We start from the raw sequence: 18,594 nt of genomic DNA on the forward strand, positions 1-18,594 counted from the left end.
ATGAAGTGATTGCTTCCCTGCAGTGCAAGAACTAGAGCAGCTATAGTTTATGCTCTCAGGGAAAAGCAGTCTTTACATCACTCAAAGCAATAGTTTCCTCAGGTTGACTTTTTCAATTCTCTCCCACAGGTGCAAGTCTATATGTGGACTCTTAAGCTGACTGAACATACTTATGGTTGTTCATTGGGAAGGACACTATTAATCTACAAAACTATGATGTCTAGACTGAATAGTGTATGTTATCCTTGAGACTACCGACGTCACATATAATTTAAAGAGCACTGTTACCAGTTATGGTGGTTTATGGACTGATCTGCAACTGAAATAGCCAAAGGATAACGTATATATTTAGGTCATACCTTGTAATTTCTCCGGCATTTACAGCAGGAGTAGCATGCACAATTAAATACATGGACAAATATTTGCAGCAATAGGATCTTACAGTGTGCCACTCTATTAAAAATGTTTCATCCTCTTCTTCTCCTTCCTTTTAGTCACAATACTTTTTGGGGTAGTGCAACAAAACAAATAGTGAAAGAGATCAATAGTATTGTATGAGAAAAGCTATGGCTGAGAGATAACAATAGCTCTGCCTCTGTTATTTCAGAACAGAAGCAATAAAGACTGAAAAGCAAAGCAAGGGAGTAAATCAAAGACGGCCGGTAATAGAAACAAAGCTGTTGAAGTTATTCACCATCTGCTGTTAATGCAGGATAAACTCACATGGGACTAGATCTTCAAAAGAGGTCTGTTCCCATTTAGGCATCAAAATAAATGGCCAGGTTTAAAAAAAAAAAAAAAAAAAAAAAAAAAAAAGACAAAAAACAACCAACCAACCAAAAAAACCCAGTACAATAACTGGTTTGGGATTAGTTTGTTTTGTTGGTGGTGTGGTGTTTTTTGGGGCTTTTTTCAAAACCTGTCCACAAGTGTCATGGCAAGAGCCCAAGAGCCATGGGGTGCTGAGTTCCTACAAAATGCTTTTGCTACTTAGAGCTGGTAAGAATGCAGATATTTCCTGCTGTGCTGCATGTTGGCAATCTGATTTAAGTCCTAGTAAATAGCACAGTATCCATAAATGTTACCAAGCAAGGGGCTATAGTCCTCCGTGCTGATAATAGAGAAAAGGTGTGCAATAGGTCACAAAAAGCAAAACCTAAAATGTGAGCAAATAAACTGAAACCTTCTTGTATGCATAGAACTGCAATGGGAGGCGAAGCTGGGATGTATTTAGAAATCAACAGGTAAAATACACATTTGAAATTCACTGGCCATGTTACAGATAGGTTATCCGAGTACTCTGTGGTCAGTACGGGGCTGGCCTCCTGTCTCAGCTACATAGGCAAAGTGAAGTGACAGTGGTTAGGGAGCCTCTGGAGAAACCTTGCTTTGTTCCATACTCACCACCTTTTCTTCTGCGCAAGCGCAGGATCAATGCATGCAGTAACATACCTAAGATAGAGATAAATCTGTGCTGTTGAAAGGTGAGCAGGAGTCCATTACCCATTCTTCACCATTCCTCTCCTTTGTAACCATGCTGGTACATTTAAGATATAAGCAGAATTGGGAAACACCACCTCAGTGAATCTCAGCTACCTCCCCAGTGGGCCTTGCTCAGTATGCAAAGTATGCTCTGGGCTACCTACAGACATGTATAGAAAAGCAATGTCCAGAGGAATAATGTTTTTCTGATAGCAAAAGATCCCTTCAGGCAAGGATAAGGCATATTGATAATGCACCATGCCCTAAACAAGCTCTCCTTGAGGACTTACATGGTACATAGGACTATCTTGAACCTCTATACACAGGAAGGAAAAGTATCATATGTAAAAATATATAGACCTGTTTTGCTGGGTTTTTTTCTCTTTTTTTGTTTGTTTTTTTTTTTTTTTTTAACTAATATTGACTCATCTTTCTGTTCTGTCAGGATAAAGCAGTTCTTAGAATAAAGAAAACTCAGACCTCAGAAGCCTTCTTAATTCCCTAAGGTTGAGATTCTTTAAAGCAGTTAAAGACCTACTGCAGTTCTGAAGGAAATGGGTGCCTTACTCCCCTGGGAATCTTTGAAAATCCTATCTAAACATGTAATGCAGTTATAATGGGTATTTTTCTTCAGGTTTACAGAAAATCAGATGTACTACATCCATTGTTGCCAGTGTGGCTCACAGTTAATTCTCTATGCACTCTGCAGAAAATATACCCCTTAATTGTCTCCTTTAAAGTTCATTCTATACCCAAACTATCAAATACTGTAAACCCCTTTATATTCACTGTCAAAATATTTACACCATATTCACTAACAAGCATTGCAGCAAGTTAAAGATATGCATTTGCATTACTTGTCTGAATACACCACTGGTATAATAGAGCTATAATTTTTTTCTGTTAATGTCTCCTCAAAGCATAGTGTTGGTTTCTTTCTTTCCTTCCTTTCAGATAAGCCTATAGAATGCATTAGCCAGGAGGAAAACAAAGATTTCAAACTCTCTCTTCTCTTTGTACATTATTAGTTGTCACCTATTAGAGGAGAAAAGGTAGCACAAAAGACCTTTAACCTTTTATCTCATATATATATTTCTTGATTTTTTCTTTAGAGATGGGCTTTCTGATCTGAAATCCCCACATTAAACCTCTGCTATTACTCTTTAATTTTTGTGAGTTTTCTCTTCTCACCTGAACAGCTTCTGAAAAGAAGCTCTTTTATAAAAATGGAACAGTTAACCACACCATTTTCAGTGGTTTCTCAAGCTACATTCTCTGTGTGTAGTTTAGTATCTATGATAAGTAAATTGACAGAAATTTAGGGGCAAGAATATTTAATTTTGTATTATTTTCACTGACTAAAGTTGGAAGCCTCTATGTTCTAGTAAAGATCAACAACAGGGAGGTTCCAAACACCTAAACAGGATGCCTTACATAAACAGTACAAATATTCTTGATAATGATGAATTTTCTTTTCTGATAGGATGACTGGAAAATAAGAAAGTGTCGGTTTGGGGTTTTCTAAAAAAAAAAAAAACAGTAAATACTTCCAAGCTTATATAAGCATCCTAGATGCTGTTATAGATAAGATGACATTTCCTGCAAAGAGCATGGAAAATAAGCATATTCATGAGGATGTCTGCAAACTCCAAATAAGAAACAAGCATGCTTCAAGAAAATATCAGTACACTAATCCAAATAGGGAACTTTGTTACAAATATTATTCCTGTAGGATGTGTTTACCTCCTTACAATACAGATGGGATTGAATTTTTATTTCTGTTATGTGTGAAGAAGATAGACAACTATACAGCCTCTATCAAAAAGCTTTTGTGATAGATGTGCGATGTGGCACATGCAAAGTAGATATTAAGACCTTAGTGTATCTTCTGAAACATTAAAATTTGCTTTATCAGTAAAGCATACAGAAATACCTCACTAGAGCAGCCTGACAGGGCTAGAAATAGTACCGTGGTGTAATACAAAATCACTGTAGAGCAAAGAAGCTGATTTAAGCTCTGATCCTAGTCCAGCAAAGAGAAACACATCTGTTCTTGTACAGCAGTCACTGATACTGTGTTTTCTGTGAAAAATGAAAAGCATGGCAGATTTTTAGAAGGTTAATGGCCAGTATTCACCACCCTTTCTCCAGGCAGACAAAATATTTGCATTCATTTGGTCTTGGTCTTGCAAGCAACAGAGGAAAAAGAAAGGGAAGTTCTAGCTTGTGGGCATCATTTGCAAGCACTTCTTATCCACTTCACTTGTTTATATTACTCACCTTGTTACTTCTCATTTAAATCCTCAAATTTTGCTGAATTTGAAAATGAGAGAGAAAATCTTCTGGTATGCAAATGAGATCTAAATCAAGGAAAAAGATGAGAAACCTGATCTGTGAGAGGACAAGATGAGAGAGCAAAAGCCCTCCTGGGATCTATTTATGTTCTCATAACTCCAGCCATCGTAAGTCCTTGTTCCTCTAAATAGTTCTGAGGGCAGCATGGACATGAAAAAACATGGAAGACTGAACTTTTACCAAACCAATTGCACAAAACAAAATGAAGCCCACAGTGACATTTTTGCTTGCTTTAGATTTCTGTAAAATGGCAAAGTAGAAGAATTAGTTAAAGGTAGTCTCTTTGTAGCCCCTTCCTGGCTTTGTACAACCTACTCTGAGGCAACACTGCTAGATGACAATCCAGGGGGAACACACGGACCAAAGACAAGAATAGCACATGGAATAGCACTACTACTAAATAGCCTTGGCTGGGATGACATTCCTGCAGAGACATGGTTTCAAAGAGTCCATTACTGGCTGATGGATAGCTGCTGAAGGAGAGTTGAGAGGTACAGTTCTGAACACACGGAAACTGAGAAATGGTTGTGAGGTTGGGGGGAATTCTTCTTGAATCAAAGGCTTGAAGAAATATTCGTATAAAAGTATAAATTATTTGCAATTTAAAACCATCAGTTGCTGAACACTGCAGATGCTGAAGGCATTGGAATCAGAACTGAATGCAAGTTTATTGATTTGCCATGAAAGCTGCGTTTGGAACTTAAAACCCTACACACCTGCTCACTTACTGTGTGTAAATGTTACCATTTCCCACTTTCTGCAAGTGGAAGATGAGTATGAAAAACTACAAGTGTTAAAACTACTGTCAGTCTCAGAGAGCACTTTTGAAAAAAACATGTCTCATCACATTTTTATCAGCTTGCCACTTCTCCCGTCACTGAACTAGATATGTACATTTAACCACCAAGATTTTCTTTGAAAACCACTGCCAGAAGAAATACTTGTACTTGCAAATCAACAGGTGTTTAATCTCAACAAGACAGACAAGTAAAGCACAAAACTTCTACCTAGAAGGATAAACTATGCAATCCTTTAAAACAGCATGCGTATTCATACATATTTTTCCTAGCTCTGAAATAAGCATTATTGACTGGAGTGTGGAATACTTTATAAAACATGTAATTCCATAAGCACTATTTAAAAAATTAAACGCTAAAAATTATACAATATATTTATTTTGGCACCAGGTTCTGCTTCTGTACTACACATCTTAATATATTGATGTTTCTTAAGGAGTAAGATGTTTCTTTCTGTCCCCAAATAATTTTGATATAAGAAAACCACAATATGCTAAAACCATTTATATATGGTTTCACTTATAGTCTTACAGTATCGATATGTAAAACATTTTTGGTGCTTCTGAATTGTGAATACATGGATGCTCAGGCAAACAATCATTTATGTTTCCAAATGCAGACTGGATCTTTCATGTAACCAGCCCCTCTTCTAAAAACGTGGCCACACTTAAGGATGTATAGAACAGAGAGCAATAATGCACATTCATTAAAAAGTCCACTGTGGCTACCCCACCATTTGCATGCTCTATCATGAATATGCCACTTCTAGAGGAAAACATGGGATTTCATTCAGTGCTGTGACTATGACATTATACTGAATAAACAATATAATAAATCAACATAAATTCTGGCAGAACAGTTAGGGTCTGATTTGCATTTGCCTCATATGTTTGCAGTCATTTATTCTGCGGCGGTCTTGTGACCCATTATACCCATTTTTCCATCATGTAATTGAGTACAGAAAATACAGAGAAATTAAAAAAAACAGGCCCTTGTCCACACAGACTGGACTGAGACAACCAGCTGCCAAAAAGCTTTCTAATAATAACAGTAATAAATTACTGAGAATTGTAATATGCTATGATTTCATATTAAATGGTATAAGTAAGATACCAACATTAAGTCCTAGTGCAGTTTTCCTCTGCCACTATTGCCATAGCTGTAAATACCCATGAAACATAGCCACTGGATTTACTAAAAGAAGAAAAGGAAAAAATTACTTAGATAATAGGAAGCTACTGGCAAATTTCATCAAGCCAAGAGAGAAGTAGCAAAATGAACAAGATTTTTAAACCAGAAGTTAATTGCACTGGAGGCTGCAGGATGCAGAGATTGGCTATAAAAAGACAAACAAAAGCAAAGCAGCCCTATCTATATCACCACATTTTATGGGTACTCCTGCCTTTATCAGAGCTTCTCCAAGAACCATACAAAAAACCCAGAAGGGAAAACCAGCGCATTCAGTCATGAGCTAAACTATAAAAAGCCTGCAATTTTTAATGGTTAAAATTCAGAGAAAATCAGCAGTGCTGCTTTCTCAAGCTCACCCCTTGAAAAAAAAAAAAAAGGAGTCATTCTCAGGCATTCTTTCCTTCTCCAAACTGACATAAAGCTCATCAGTATGTCCCATATAAAAGTAGTATAATTTCTTCACTATAAAAACAAAGTAAGTTTAAAAATATCTTCACAACTTTTTCACAATCTTGGTGAACTAAGATAAAGCTCAACACTTCAAATATGGACTTAGAAACTGAACTTACTGTCTTTATTAGTGGCTTGACATATTTTATTTGGATGCAATAAAGCAACCAGAAATATAGATTACAGCTTCAGGCAAACAGAAATATACCCTAATCCTATTTAGAATAAAACATAAAAAAAATAAATGAGATGTACTGAATGAAAGCACATTTTAAGAACATCTGAAGAACAATGATCCTGCTAGTGGTATAAAAAGGAAGACAACTGGACTGGCTTTAGACTAGCAGATGTCACTGCTACTTCCATGGATATAAATAGTTCTCTATATGATGCATCTCCTCAGCAGAAATAATATTGAAAAAATACTTAAATTACTTTCCATAAAGGCAACTAATTTGCAATTCTACCTAAAACAAACAAGCTTCACAATTACTACTGTGAAACAGAGAAGTAAGATTTTGACACGAGTAAGGACCATTAGATATTCAAAATCTGCTTGTAGGTAAACTGAAAACCAAATCTCTCCATATACATCCATACTTAATAAGTTTTATGCAAATGTCAAATTTCTGTGAACAAACTTCTTAATAGTGTAATACAAAATGCATAGCTGTGTGGGAAAGGTTTTGTAATTCTAGTGGTTAACAACAGAGCAGTGACATCTAGGTTGATCATGGGTTTGGGCATTAGGAATGTTCAGAGCCTTCTTCAGGAGTCTTCCTGGTGTACTGCTAGTTTAAATGGCTTTATTTTATGCTAGTATTGATTAGTCATTCAGTACGCTGGGTACGCAATATGAACACAACTTCATTAATTTAGTGGTCTCACTGTCAAAGCATTTGTCCAATGAATGGACACTGAAATGTCTAGAAGTTAATTGAGTTACATGGTAGTAAACAAAATATCACATTACAGCCTCTGACAAGCTGCTAATTTGCTAGAGTTGCTAATGTTTTCCACTAGCCTTTTTATATTGATACTGATTTGTACTGATGTACCTATGCTATTTGAATTTGCTTTTTATCTGAGTATATGGAAGCTAAATTTTGATTCTTCATTGCATCCAACAAGACTCATTAAACCTCTAGTTCGACCTCCAGCTCCATGCACAGCAAGAGCTGACTCTTTGATTCTGGGGTCCATTCTACGTCAGCCCTAGAAAGGCAGCCCAGGGCTCATTCAGGTGGGTAGGGACCAGAATCGCATCATCACTAGGGTGCAGTAAGCTCCAGCTTCTCTCTCCCCATAGTATGTTTCCTTGTACCTTATGACATAGCTGAAGGTTGCTGTATGCTCCCACCATGAAACTATTAATTTCAGGAAGAACGTCAACTATTGTCATAAATTTGGCCCACAGTTTATAGCCAATTTGACACACTACCATGGATACACTGAGTAGATATCAGCTGTTAATAGCAGTTATACAATGTAATTAGCTCTGCAATCACAACTATTTGTGAGTAGAAGGTATAAAAACTTTTCAGGAGGCTTTAAAGATAACGTTCTTGACTATGAATTAGAAGAAAAGCAGTTGAATGCATTCTCAGTTTGTTTTTAAATACTAAAAAAACCCCTTGGTTATTAACAGAAATACATCCCATGCTCAAAAATAACCAATCAGTCCTTCTTCTTTTTACAATGAAATTAATAGATCCAAAAAGTAGCAAAACTTTACATGTATACAAATACATGTGCCTATGATGGTCTTCAAAAACGCATATATCTTACCACTTACCTAGAACACTATAATCTCATAGGTGTTAAAGAAGCTGTCAAGATACATTTTCTATAAACCTAAATGACAACTGTAATGCAAATCACAGTGTCAGCAGAGCTCACTCAATAAAAGGAGAAAAATAAAAGTCACGGTTAACATGGAGCCCTGGAATTCAAATTTTACAGCTGATGTTACAACATATAACTAAGCAGAAAATATACCGTGGTCTTTGCTTTTCATGCTTTTTTCATAGGTGAAGGAAAATGGTTTTGCCTCAAATGTACTCCATTTGTGTAAGGTTTAAGAATGCATACATTTTTTAGGTACATTAGCAGTCAAACCTGAAATCTATTTACATCTGTGAGAATCTTCCAGATGACGCCACTGAGCTTAGAAGAAATCTTGCTACATGTTTTTTAATCAAGTAATGATTAGAACTTTTATTGCTAAAAGGGATACAAATTTAAATCATGCTATATCTGGATTATTTTCCCATACTCAAATCAAAATAGCAGTTCCAGATAGATTTCTACAAAACAGTTTGGTTGAGGTATTTTCTGTAAGTACTTCAGAAAACTTAAGAAAAATAAATCTAGGGTTAATATTGATAACTAATTTTTCTTCTTACACACTTGGCTAGATTTGCAAACTTTAAGCTAACTTTGTTAATTACAGGGCTTTCTAGCTGCTTGCAACATTCTTGCATATTGATTTAGTGTACTGTTCCTCAGGGGAAAAAGTTACCTTTAATCACTCAATAAAGTGAACCAGACACTGAAGCACTCTTGAAAGTCAAATGAGAAAAACACTGGGATAGTAAAAACTTCACACCTAATAAGCGGCAGTATAACCATGTGAAGCTCTTACAATGATCCAGTTCTGGACATCCTCTGGGGTTTGACCCAGTTCTCCATTAAGCCACTAAAAAACAGCCACTAAATAGCCTCATTTCCTACCAGCACTGGAATTAAGGTAAGTGAGCTAGCAGCTAGGCTCAAACTCACAGCAGGATAATCTGAATTAGATGTTTGAAGCCACTACTTAGTAAGCAGAAATGTCTTCACTGGAGGGACCAACTTCATCTGAAGTTCTGAAAAAGTTACAAACAGAAGCAAACAGAATTTCTTACTTAATTTCTAATAAAAAGTCTGGAATTAAGAGTCTTTCATTTATGCTAAATTTCATCAATGGGACTATTCCGGTTTACATGACAAGAGGATCTGCACACAGACAGCAAGTGTGCAGAATCATTTGTTGCTACCACCATCTTAGCTCTCAGAGCTTCCGTCCCCACCCTGCAAACAGTAGCATGGTTAAGAAAGAAAATAGGAGAGGGAGTTCTATCCTATGACTAACGAGCTATTACTTTCTTGTATCTTGGACTGAAATATCTATAAATGTTTGCAGCTCACTTCAAGTACAAAAGATTCTTTTTAGCAAGCATACTGGAATGAATTTGCAATAACCACATGCACTCATGAAAGACCCATGCTGTGTTTAATTGTGAGAAGCAGTGGTAACAGCAGTGGCAGAATGTTCCATGGAATGATATATAATTTAGATCTGAGTCCTCCCTATCCTGGATTACGAACTGTTGTGTATTACATTAGAGATGCTAATCTTGGATAGAGAGGTAGAGTATGATCCAGTCAGAGCCAATGCTAATCAGTGTGCTAATCCACATAGCTCTTTCAGAGTTTTACCTCTTAAAAAGATTAATGAGTTTGCGATTGACAGTTCCATTCACTGAAAGGCCATGAGAATAAGGAAGAACTGACCTTTCTGAAATCCAAGAGGGAAGAAAGGGAGCTGTCATTCCCTTAACTTTTGCAGGGGAAGGGAAAATTTATGTTTCCCACACTCCATCTCATTCTGCCTCCATGCCAGTGTCACAAGTTGCATATACAGGTTAGTTGCAGAAATCTCGTCCCTTTGTTTTCATATAATCTCCTAATGTTTATCTCCTGTGGCGAAAGCAGTTTAAATGTCACAATCTGCTCCTAACTGGGTGAACTGGAGTTGAGCTAAACCAGTAACATAATTTTGCGCAGTTGCATGCTTTTCTCCTCTACATGACTACACACCATACCTACTGATACCCTGTTTGAGAGACTTGTGTTTGCTTAGCAGGAAAATACCATTATTTCAAAGGAGTTGTTGAAATAATAACTTGTAATCTTTTGCCTTGAGGCTGGATCAATAGGACTGTGGTTTCAATACTTTGTGTAGCAAGACAGTAGGACCAGTAAGAAGGTCATCTGCCGGGAAACCAGGAAAATTTTCTGACCTTGGGTTTGCAATTATTTGCTGTGCTTTGAACAGAAAATACTGCAGATAAAATAATAAATATAACTTAGTCTAGCATAAGCTGAAGAAAATATATGGATATTATATATGATGAAAATATATTATGTTATTGTAAGTGTGCAGGCAAAGGAACAAGAGCTGGAGACATGGCTGATAAACAGTTAGATAGGGACTAACAATAAGAAGGATATCAGCAATTCATCCAAGACTAACAAGGTTCTGCGCAGGACACCTGTGGTATACTAGAGGGGGTGATCAGGAAACATCCAGGTACAGCATTTAAAGATACGCAGTATGAGCTGAATGTCTTGTGCTGGTAGCGACTGACATGTAAGGGCACCTTGTGAGTGGATAAACTAACCAACCAATTAATACATATACAATTGACATTGAAAGGAGGAAGCATGATCCAGCATGTAAGGAACAGACTACAATATATGTAAAAGGATACCATAGCTCAGATTCAGGCTGCTGGACAGATGAACAAGGCCTTCTGCGTTCACTTTGGTCACCATAAACAGTCATCATAATTTCTTCCAGTCTTGGCATAAACAACCTTGGCAGATGTCAGGGCTTTTTATTTGAATCTAATGTTCCGGATTTTTATATCACTTGTTTTTTACAAATGATTCTTCATTTCCAAAGACTAAGAGCAGAGCTTTCTTTTCAGGAACACCTCCTTTTTTCCGTTTTTTTTTTTTTTTGTAATGTGATAAAGAAAGCCTAACTGAAGAACTGAAGGAGCTGCAGTAATAGAGAAATCTACTAGCACACAGTCCACTTCAATAAGGAGATAGAACACAGAACTGTAATGTAAAATTACAGGTAAATGCATTAAGCTACCACGATGGCTTACTAAATGAAATCATAATTGCTCACTATGTCATGCTCTAACAGTAGCACATGGAGAAGAAAATCTTAAAGTGTTTTAAACAAAGGGGGCAAGAAGCCTTCTGAATGTAAACCAATTTGATTTTCAATAGCAAAATATTTTTTCATTAAGAGATTAGTAAATTAACCTGGAAGTAAACTCTATGAAAAAGCTGGTGCATATTCTTCACAAGTGCAAAGAATTGTCTGGCACAAACTTCAAACTTGAAAGGATATTTCTTCTTTTTTTTTTTTTTTTTTTTTTTTTAATCTTTGACTAGCAGTGGACTGGATGGGCACTGCACCTGACCTGTTTGTATCCATGAAAACATTAACACTTCATCACACCTGTTTCCCCTGTGTGGTCACACACTCTGTATTATCTCTCATTTTTAGTGTCTACAATACCTGTTTAGAAAAATTGCTACTTTCTATCTTTAGAACATGCCTAATCTTTAGAATATAGCTTCCAGTTAAAAAGGAGTCAAGAAGGACAAGGTATTGTAAAAGAGTAAGAAAGCTCATTTCACATTAGCAATTAGCCTATTTACATTAATTATTCAATTGCCTCATTCTACAATTTCCCTGCTGTTCTTTTGTGCTTCCTTTCTCCTTGCAGCATGTTACAGCTCACATTACCTCACTTTGATACTTTGCTCCCTTCCAAGGGGAGCCATGAGTCTAAAACATTTATTTTGTTTGCTAATAACCTGTCTGCGTAGACACTTTGGAACTGTAATGGCACTAGAAAAACAATTCCAAAGCCTTCAAAAGGACTGACAGACTGAAACAATCATTATGACCTAAGTAGAATGACTTAGTATATGAAGGATCACCTTATTTCTTACAAAACAGCAAAACACCTCTCGTTTCTCAAGGAAGAAGCTGAGAACTGAATTAGAGCTGATAAAGTATTTGGATTTTTTCATATGTTATGGGTCTGACTTGACTTGAGACATCCATAGTAAACTACCAGAATCAACCAAAGGATCTAACTGCTTAACTCCAAATACTGCGCTATCTTTGAAAAATATTATCAGAACGTCCAGTAGACGTTTGATAGGAATATGTTCTGGAAATATGAAAACCAGCGCTCCATCTCACAGCAAGTAAACTGATGATCATGGCTCTAAGAACTATGTGCAAAACCACCCATATAGAGGATTTATATAAAAGTGCAAGGACAAACTGGTTCACGTATAGTGCCCCAATAAAATCTGTATGTGTATGTTATAAACATTACTGCTTTATAGTTTTTCAAAGTAAAGTAAAATTACAGTATTATTACTATTTAAAGGCCACGGTATAAAACCAGCGTGAGCCTATCATCAGTCCTTCAAATGCTAGACAGAGATTTTCCAGCCTGATTTGTCTCCTTCAGTGTTTAGCAACCCCTTTATCTAATACAACAGAGGGCTTTCATTCATCCTGCGTAACCACCGTGATAGGAATCACATTCATCTGTGTGTCTGAATGCAGCACTGATGAAAAGCATGGGACTAAGCAGCCTTGGAAACTAACGTGCTCTGTTTAAGCACAGAAAGGGACAACGGGGGTGACAGCAGTGCATGCCTCTCCACTCAGGCCTAACAGTATATCTCAACCCATTTTCTAATGTAGGGTTACATGATGAGAGCATCATTTGGTGTCCAAACTTATTCCATATCTGTCCTTTCTGCCAAGATTCTCAGCAAAGGTAACACTCATTCCTAACAACGTTTTTGGAGAAATTCACGCAGATTAGGAATGGTGTTTAATACTAAATGACTGTGGCATCACTTGTTTTACAAAAAATCAACCAGGTGGCAGTAACTATCAGCCTGTCTTGACCTGGGTGTATCCCTGCAGCAGTCCTAAGCCACGAAGTCAATAGACATTCGAACTGCTGTTCACAACTGTGTCAGCCCTCTCTCTTTGAGAACAGGCTGGCAGAGTAGAAAACAGAAATCTACCTTTTTGATAAAGGGAGTAGACATAGTCTCTTCTAAATCTATCATCTCGAAAGTCGTCTTTTTTTTAATCTTTCCCAGGCAGTTGTTCAAAATAAATTTTTATATTCTGTAACTCTTTTTAAATCTAACACTTCCCCTTCTTCATTCACTTGCATAAATTAGAGACCCAGAGCTGTCCTGCAAACGTGTGCAAGATAACAGGTACGTTGTAATTGTCAACTTTTATTTTAGCTATTTTAATCATTCGAGTCAAGAATTCTCTGATTCCATTCCAGGTGTTTCCCAATCACAGGATGTTTTAGGTAACAAGCTTTGCATATAGCTATTTTTTTGGATGTGTCTTTCAAGGCCTGTGGAAGACAGTTGAAAAGCCCTCAATGAATTCAGGAGATTTTTAACAAGATCTTGTATCTTCTTCCTAACAAAGTACCCTATCAACAACAATTCTAGAAGTGAAAAAAAATCCCAGACCCCTGGGAGGGGGCTCAGTTTACTTAAGCAGAGAATCTATCTGTGCACTTTCTCAGAGAGAAGTAAAAGCTACATAACGATAAAGCAGTGAATTAGAAAATAGAACATTAACATCAAGAAGGCTGCACTTTTGCTGGATTTACACCACTTGCTTTACATGTTCCTAACATGCATTTATGAATGATTAGAAGGTTCTTCTTCAAGAGCAGAAGAAAAAGTGTGCTTTTATGTTTGAAGCAGCAAACTGTATTCACTGTTAGATGTTTTTCAAACCACTGCGATTTCTGTGTCCCTTAGAAGCTATTACTATACAAGCTATATTTTATAAGCTATATTTCCCACAGTTCAGCTCTACCAATATGGCCAGTGTTGCTGCTGCTGTTCAAGGACTCAAAATTAGTAGACTTTCAGAAATATTAAGTCTTGAATCCTTTACTAAGAGCATCTGATTTGCAGAACCAGTCCCTATTTAGGTCTGCTAGATTTTCCTCTTGAAAACAAGTTTCTTCCAGAAAACAATATTAGCTACCTGAAATTATACTTTGATCTATAAACATTTGCAACATGATCCTGTTAAACTGAAAATTGTCTTCCCTGGCTCCCCTGACCTCAAGGATTACTCAGCTTCTTCAACTTGCTCTGATCAGCTGCTTCGCAGCTTGCCACTCCCTTAGCGAGTAACTGCACTGCCATGCTGATTTGCCTTGATAAAATAGTTCTCCACAATAGGAACCATGCTACTGCAATTACATTTTAAAGGTACAACCTTTAGGGCAACTACCTCATGTTTCCAGATCTGTGATATCAGCCTCTGAACTTTCCTTTCAACCTGAAGGCAAGTAGAGATCAGATAGTGCTGCAGTAGATGCCTAGCAAACGTGCATACAGCCATCTCGCAGACTGGCAATGAATAAATTCCTCATTTTCTCATACCATATTATCCTTGCTATACATCTGAGAGATCCCTTTTGTATCATGGATAAATAACATCAACAATCCTAAAACATTGGTCTCAACTAAAGCTGGGGAAATATTTAGAGATCAGCCCTCCTGCAAACAGCAACACTCCTATGTTCTGAATGGAAAATAACCAAATGCAGAACAGAATATGTGAGAGCAAAAAGTCTAATATCTGAAGTTAAAAAAAAATCAAAAATAATAGCTGACAAACCAGTGGGAATGGAAAAAAAAGAATGCTGAAACAGATTTCAAGCAAAAGAGAAAGGTTAAAGGACAAATGAAAGACAGAGCAAAAATATGGCAATATTATCTGTCTCAGCCACCAGCATCCTTTTGTTAAATACTTACGGAAGGAAGAGGCCTCTAGATTTGTTGCCATATGGAATTCTAATCCCAGTGTCTTATGTCTGTAGTAAACTGAAAACTACAATTTGCTAATGACTATGACAGAGTTTGGCAAAAGTCTTCAACATAGGGAAGGCTGGTAACTTTCCCTTTACTTGGCATGGGTCGCACAGAGGTTCGAAAAGAAAATTCGAGTCCAAAGCTAAATCTGGACAAAAGAAAGGGCGTGTCTCCCTTTCTAGCCCTTTTGAGAGACAGACCTCCCATCCTAGACACCAAGTTACTTCCCAGCTTTCAAAGTGTAGCAGCAACTGAGATCTTGGCAAAGCATGTTCTGAATTCAGCTTTACAAAAAAGTTTCATATATCTTGATACAACATTAGGATGGCCTTGTAAGTTAGATTCATCTGCCCATATTCATCAATTAGCAGGTAAGAAATCTGAACATGATTATTAACTTCTTGGTTATCAAAATGATGAGAATTTACCTTTAGCTAAATTTAGACCAATTTCTTAGTTTTCATAGTAAAAAAATTGAAGGCATAATTCTTTTCACTCAAACCTAAGGCAACTATTAAACAATACAAAAGAAATAGCTGGGTTTTGTACAAAAGATTTAGACACCAATTACTTTATATCCCAGGAAAGTCTCAGTGACACCTTAATCACTTGCTCTGATTCTCCTTTATTTTAGCAGCTTGAGAACTGAGTATCATTGCACTATGGCCACTAAGTGAGCATAAGCCACTTTGAAAAAAGGTTCATTGCTTCCCAACCCAAATGAATTAAAGATCATCTAATGTTATGGTTTCTGAGGGGCTTAAAGATGGCTTTAAGTTATAAATAACATTTTAAAAGAGATATTTTAAAATAACATTTTTTTCTTTACAAATTTTAAAAAAAGTTATCCTTTATTGAAGGGGTGAATGATCCAGTTTTTTTCAAGGATCTATTATTCATAAATAGCAAAAATTATAGAATTTACATCCAAAATTCAGCTGAACATTACAGTTTGTATCTTTAACGTGGTAATTTTTTCAATCAAGAAAACAGAAAAGCCTATTCAAAATGAGCTAAAAACGTATTAGTGAAGTGCAGATAACATGATAATTTCAAGAGACAAATAGAGATGGATGAAGTTGAAGCTGATTTTCATTTAAGAAGTAACTTTTTGTGAATAAGGAAGGAAATGCTCAGATTTGAAAAGACTTTACTACAGATTTTACCACTCCACTTCAAATGAAACATTTTGTAGTGATTCTTCAAATGAAGACAAAAGGAAAACTTCAGGTACATTAAGTATGCCGTATGTTACCCTGTTTCACATGTCATGAAAATGCACTAGACAATATATATTTCAAAACAGAATCCAGATCACTTTGATGACTTAACATGGGAAATATGCCAAATATATGAGGGTAAAGACATTTTTGCATTATTATTTGGACTTTGTTATTTTAGCCAAACAGTAAAGACATTTTTGCATTATTATTTGGACTTTGTTATTTTAGCCAAACACATCTGTCTCAAACCTTCATCTCTGCATAATTACAAAATATCGTATGTCCATAGCACAATTGGAAGACAGTGAATCAGCTAACGCCTAACTTTAGCTAAAAAACTGAGCAACCTTTCAGTCATAGCAGGTAAGCAAAGGTCTATTGACCTCGGCAGAAACATGTAATTCTGTAACAAACTGATATCTACTTTTTCAGTACTGCTGTAATAGCTCTCTTAGTGCACTGCATTCAAAAAGCCTTTAACGTGATGCAGAATATTATCCTCCCATTTTATGGTCCAAAACTGGGATATAAGAAAATACAGAAGTTGTTCAAGGATGTGAAGGACCTGATTATACCTGTTTTGAGAGATGTTTGAGGTTTTAAGAACCTGGCATCATAATACTAGATAACATTAAATACTAGGCAGCAGTTCTTTCCACAGAAACATCCACCTATCCGAATGATGATCATATTATTGTCCCATTGACTCAAGTTGTTAGCCATAATTCTGGGCTTTGCAGAATGGCTTTCATTTGTATTGCCAATTTCTTATACAAGCCAGATGATACATTCTGCTGTATTTTGTTCATACAGAAAAAATGTATATATATATATGTCCTGGTTCCCTGAATACAATACAAAACAACAATACACAGAAGATCCTAAATAGGACTATACAATAGAAGTCACAATCTTTATTTTAGTAAGAAGTAAATAAAGAATGGAAAAAAGATTTTTGGTTGGATCAAAAGTTTTTGGTTGCCTTCCCCTTCCCACCTGCCTCCAAATGGGAGGCCAATTCAATGAAGAAGGGCTTTTTTTCTGGAAAAAAAGAAGTTAAAGTATGTTAATACTTTCTAATATTTTGCTCTTGTTTGTTTGTTTTTCCTCAAAGTTTGTCTACATTACACAATGTAGATTAGACACTACATAACACTACAAAACATTGACTACTACATCTGTAACAACCTGATGTTTAGCTTCCACCACTCCAGAAGAGTTACAAGGCAGCTGAGTTGTGTTGAGATTATGATGAATCTGACCAGAGCTGCAGAAGCTAAAGGAGCTAACACAGCAAATATGTACCAAAGCAGCATTCGTGTGGTTCTCTGCAAAGAAAACCACTGAGCTCTGTGCTGGGAATCTATCTTAATTATCTTTGTCAGGCTCCTTGAGTGGGAGGAGGACAAATGATGTACTTTGCTCACTTTTATAAATGTCATTGGATAGTCACAGTTTCTTAAGATATGAACAGCATGATCTGAGAAACTAAAGAAAGATCATTAATTCCTCAACTCTAGCAGTGATTAACAGATAATCCAAAAGCTACTGAAGTCAGTAGAACGAGTGCACAGGTAGTAGCTCAAGCCCAGATGCCTTCTTAACTTAAGGCATGAATTACGTTCATAACTGCTCATGTCAATTTATATGGATGTGAACTTCCCACAAGCAGGGAAAACATTTACTATTAGACCACACAGAAAGATCATGGTTGAAAATATTTTTGAAAAATGTCCACAGATGAAATTTTAATCAGTTTGTCTCTCAGAAAGAAACCACACCAAATGTCTTTTGTAAGAAAACAAAAAACCCTGTCTGCATCATTGTTCATTAGAAATGGAAGTATGTAGCATTTGCAAGCTATTCATGACTGACTTCAGTGTCTTTGACTAATTAAGCTAATGAAAACAGCGGCTTGCTGATGTCTTTCAACACATAAGGATTTGCTTATCATAAAAAAAATTCTGAAATATATGAAAGACTAAACTTGTTCAGAAATCTTCCTTGCCTGGTTCAGCTTAGAACACCCACACATCTTCATCTTATGCTTAGAGAATCATGAGAATAGGATCAAGGTCAGAGCTTAGTGCTTTGAACAAAGAAATACCAGACTACCAGACTCACCAAAAGCAGCAATGAAAAAATATTGAGATTTAACTTTAAAGTCTTTCCACTCCCTCCATTATGTCAGCTATTAAACCAAGATTCTTTTTTTTTCATGTTTACATATAACAGATATAAAGATCATTGCTAATACCTATGAAAATAAAATGTCTTACCTGTGAATTTGATATCAAAGACTCAGCTGCATAGCAAATGCTATACAGAGCAAAAAATCCTCTGAGACGCTAGGA

General features: G+C 36.4%; 1 protein-coding gene across 1 annotated transcript in view; it reads right to left on the minus strand.

Moving 5' to 3' along the window:
* SH2D4B (SH2 domain containing 4B) overlaps positions 1-18,594 on the minus strand; it is a 66,059-nt gene that overhangs the window by 10,112 nt on the left and 37,353 nt on the right. The window lies entirely within an intron of this gene.

The sequence above is a fragment of the Accipiter gentilis genome, chromosome 9 (genome assembly GCF_929443795.1).
Source record: "Accipiter gentilis chromosome 9, bAccGen1.1, whole genome shotgun sequence".
Taxonomy (NCBI): Eukaryota; Metazoa; Chordata; class Aves; order Accipitriformes; family Accipitridae; genus Astur; species Astur gentilis.